A 5,117-nucleotide genomic window follows, 5' to 3' on the forward strand; every position below is an offset into this window, starting at 1 on the left:
GAGGGTGAAAGTCTTAAACTTCTATTCTTTAATCTGTATTTTTAAAGCGAAATGAGCAGCCAGAGTTGCTTGCAGCTAAAAACTACTGCTTAGCCAGCCCCGTCTACACCTTCAACTAGTCGGTACCTACTTATTTAAGTTTGGGAAGTGGAACACATGCACCCAAGCCCCATTACCTTTCACTGTGTGTTTTGTGTTGCGTGCCTTCCACAAAAGTTCAAAACGGTTTTCTAGCTTGCTGAAAAAAAATAAACATGCATGCTGTCGTGAGAAAAGATAAAAACTGCGATTCCGTACCATATCTCTATATCTTGTTTTCAAATAATTCATCAGCAACCTCATTTACAGTCCACACTAAGCAAGGAAGAGTGTTTTGAATTTGGTTTTCATCTATGTTACTTTACTACAAACAGCAGATTAGCTGAAAATAGTTGAAAACCTATCTCTCTTTTTGGTGTTCTATATGTGGGTTTAATGACAATAAATTCTGAGTCGCACGCAGTCATTGACTATCAAACCAGGTTTACCGTATTTTCGGTAGGAATATATTGTAAGTATATTGTGTATTAATAAATGTTATACAGCGTTCATCGATATCGTTAAAACGAAAATACCGTACGACTTTCGAACAATGAGAAAGCAAATTACATTCATTATGTGGCAATTTCGGGTGCCACAGATTTATTTGGACGATAATTTTAGTATACTTCTACAACAAGCGCTACACCTCACTGCCAGTAAACCGCAGTGTCTTTTCAAGGCAGCTGGCGATTCGCCAGTCAAAGCGCGTTTGGCCTTGCCAACCATGCCGGCGGGTTGTGCAGGGGATCCCACCGGGTTAATAAGAAACAGATGAAAGAGTGTCAATTTCTTTCTATTATTGACAATGAGAACGTATTTTTGACAATGAACTGAGAAGATGCGTGCTTTCAATATGATGTTACAAAAATAAATAGTTGAAGGCACCGGTATGAACTAGTCCACAGCGTAGGGGCACATCTTCGTCCAATTGCACCTTGTGTACAACAAGCGAATAAAAATAATGCTCTTTGTGCTATACAAATTGAACGACTTAATTATGCATGCACACAGCATGCAAATGAACATGTATCGGTCCCGGTGCACTGGTAATCACTGTTAAGGCCGATCGAAAAGAAGTTTCTAAATAGTTATTGGCGTCCTTCTGCTGCTCGCGTAAGAGAGTCAATCACATCAGGCTCGATGGTGATCATAAGTGTCCGTGTGACAGTGCTTTAAGTTATAACTCTTGAATTGTTCAAATGACATAACTTACGCTGCACAAACACGAATGGTTCGTGGGTTGCCACTTGTCGCGATTTAACTTTACCAGCCCAGGTCTCCATGTTTTCCTATAATATTGAATGCCTATGAAGTGAATAATCCTTCTATAAACGAGATGTCAAATGAACTTCGTTATTTTCTCTAGCATCACCTCTTTCCATGAGCCACCCCACATCGCATAGGTTGCCGTTTCATTATATGCATTGAAGCATATTTCTTTGCATTTTTGCGCATACCGTACATAAAAAAAGACAATATCACAAGCAGTTCTAAAAAGTTTCGCACGGCTCCAGTCAGGACCAAGATGTGCTCCGGGGGCCTCCTGGTCGTTAGGAGAAGGTCTGCAGCTGGCGCCAGCACACCACGCGCCAGCAAGGTGTGGTCCTTGCACGTAATCAGAGTAGCTTTAAGATGGTGCACAAAGTTCAAGAGCTATACGTACTTGCGGCGGAGGAGACAACTTAACGATTTAAACAAAACAAAATCATGAACGGCTGTGGATGTCTCAGGCTGACGCGAAACAACGTAGCCATATAATTTGACGCCGAGGTGCTGTCACCCTCGAACTCTAAGCTTTCCCTCACTCAATTCAGGTGAGATTGCAAGACAGTTTCGAGCAGCGCATGTGTTTCGCAGCGCATGTGTTTCGCAGCACTGGTGCGTACCCATGTTCGCGGAACGACGACGCCATAAGAGCGACTAGTGACACTAGATGCAACCCTGTGTCTGATATAACGTTGAAATCAAAACAAAAGCTGCTGTAAACTGTCAGAGAAGACAGCCTCGACCCTTTAAAATGCGGTGGACCTTCGCGAATGTTTTTGTTGAACAAATATCCCTTATATTCTAGGAACAGCTTTCTATTGAATAGCTGGCATAAACGTCTGACAATAATTACGGTTCATCATCGTGAAATTCCGAAGCTGACACTCTTATGGCATATTTGGCATGCAAAAGTTATTTTTATTACAGAATTCGATGTTACTGTGGCATAATCAGGAGCGGCGCGCACTTCTGTAAAGTTCGCCAGGCTTCTTCACTTTTCCAACAATACATGCTCGCTCAATGGTCTGTCAAAACTGGTATGTTGCCAAAACGGGCGAATTCATATTGGTTCTAGAAGTTGAGTGGCTTGAATAACTACTAGATAATGCTCCCTGCACGAAAAAGAAATATAACATGCCAATATCGATCATCTAAAAGCGTCGAACACCGGTATAGATTTGAATAGGCGTGGTAACGAAAGAGTTAAACAGTGACTCTCCCTACAAGGCCCAGTCACTCTGCTCTCCCGAGGTTCTCGAGAGAGCAGAACTTTGTTAGGGTGCCGGAGCAAGAATGGCGTCATAATAAAGCATTTTTTCTCTAGCCTAAAGAAATGAATAAAGTCATGTGTATTCCAATTTTTGCGCAAGTGCCTCAGAGCTTCGCAATTAGAAGGCTCAGCCACATGATTCATCACCGACGAGAGGAAGAAATGACAGAAAACTTACTTTTTTTCAGGAAATATCACTGGATTGTGTCGAAATAATTAACGTGCATGGTTTGTTTGCGTGCATTCTCTGGATTTCTGTTCGATTTCTCTTTTGGCATGCTCGAGATCTTTGGCCCTGTCTTTTCGGCTTGCTTAAAGCAGCAGAGTTTCGAGCTGTTGATTGTTTTGCGAGTTTCTTGTTCAGGGGCCGGTTACAACGGGTATTCTTGAAATATCCGTTGCCGCCACACAGGAAGTAAGTTTTAAACTCTTATGCATTTCTTAGTCGAGCTGTGTCAGGCGTCCGTCGGGATCCGTCCAACAGCCTCCCCACAGCAACAGCTGCGGGCGCGCGCGTCCCTGGTGACCGGAGCCTCCACCATGTCACGCTTCGGCGTCAGCAGCTGTCAGCAACAGCTGTGGGTGCGCGCGCTTATTAAACCATGCACGCTAGCTACTATACTCGGCGACAACTTTCAGTGGCAGCACAGCCAGAGCTACGAATTCCACGCACGCCATTTTTACTGCGCTTCTGCATGTAGTCCGCGAATGCTAACTTTGGTATACTGCGTTGCATACCGGAAATTGTAAAAAAAAGATTTAAATGTTCTGTACAAGATTGTTCGTATTATTATTAAAAAGCATCAGCCGTGTAGGTTTTTCGTTCTTTGCTTTTTCTAGTTTTCTGGTTTCCTGGTGCTATTTCACATTTCTCTGCCCCAGTAAACAACGTTGGCGTCGCTCGGTTGCAGCAAGTACGCATCAAAGCTTGTGAGAGAGCATGGGTACGCGTTTGTTAGATGCTCTGTATTCATCGAGCAGGTAGAAACGAAGACAGCGGTGCATGATGAAATACTTCGTTTCCCGCACATGTAATCACCGAGAATTCATGTGCGAGTGATATCATTAGCGAAAGTGGGACTCTAATCACTATAGCCGCCTTGAAAGTGACACCGGTGACCTTCCAGTCGGGCAGGTCACCGCTGACCTACCACCTGCTTGGGGGAAAAAGTGCGATTGGAAACTTTAAGCAAATCCAATGACCCAGTCTTGTAGGGTAGGAATAGGAGAGGAGTTGGCAGAGCGCCTGGCAGGTGGACGCTGACATTCCAGCGTTACGTGGAATAGCGTCAGTACCACTACACAGCTAGAGCATTTGTCAGGGTAAGAAGTGGGATGGAGGATGTGGGGAATATACGCACAAAGACTATACCAACAAGAAAATTTGGCAGCATCTACGGCAACATAGAACCTAAAATGGTGTACAGATGTAACGAACCAACCTGTCGAGAGGAAGAAATAGTCTTAGATTCATACAACAGCTGCTAGGGGAAAAAATGTGCGATAGTAAACTGTAAGTGAATCCAATTATTTGTTTTTTTAATTTGCCTTGCGTACGTGGTCGGCGTTTCGTCTGCCTAATATTGTTCATACGATAGCACTGAAGATCGGCGGATCATGAGTCAGAGTCGCACAGCGCGGGTGCCCGACATCCGTAATCAGCAGAAGCTCCGCATTGTGGCTCTTACCGTGGCACGAAGACGCCACGTGTCGCATCTCTGCGTGGACCCGAAGGACAGTGGTGCTCCATATTCAGCCACGCAGTGCCCTGTACATGGAAACTGCAGGGCGTCTTGGTGCTGCTCTTTATCTCCAGAAAATGAGGCGACTGCCTTTCTTCCGTTCTGGCGGCCGTGGCAAGAAAGTGACCAGTCAAACGCAACAGTATTTAAGTCGATTCATCCGTCCACTATAAAAGCTCGTCAACCATACTAAATCTACTAAAGGAATCTAGTGATACTATTGGACACATATACACACACCGCCATCTATTGAGCAATTCGTAAACTAAAAGTGGCTAAATAATACTACTGCTACTACTACAGAACCCCGCCGTGGGGGTCTAGAGGCTAAAGTACTCGGCTGCACACCCGCAGGTCACAGTATCTAGTCCGGGCTCTAGAGGCTGCATTTTCATTGGAGGCAAAAATGCTGTAGACCTGTGTGCTCAGATTTCGGCGCAGGTTAAAAAACTCCAGGTAGTCGAAATTTCTAGCGCCCTTCACTAAGACGCCTCTCATAAACTTATGGTGATTTTCGGACGTTAAACACCACACCTCAATCATATACTAGTACTGCTGAGGAGGGAACAACGCACACCCTATAAAGCATTCTCTCTGATAAATAATAAACATTTTGGCTCTGAGTGGGGTTCAAACTCGGTTCATTTGCGTTCCAAGTGGTTGTTCTACCGAACAACCACGCATCCGCTTGTGAATACCGTGAAAATAAGTACTGCTTGGATATTCAGTGGAAGTAACTTTCATGCTTCACAAGCACG

This window comes from Rhipicephalus microplus, chromosome 1 (assembly GCF_043290135.1).
Source record: "Rhipicephalus microplus isolate Deutch F79 chromosome 1, USDA_Rmic, whole genome shotgun sequence".
Taxonomy (NCBI): Eukaryota; Metazoa; Arthropoda; class Arachnida; order Ixodida; family Ixodidae; genus Rhipicephalus; species Rhipicephalus microplus.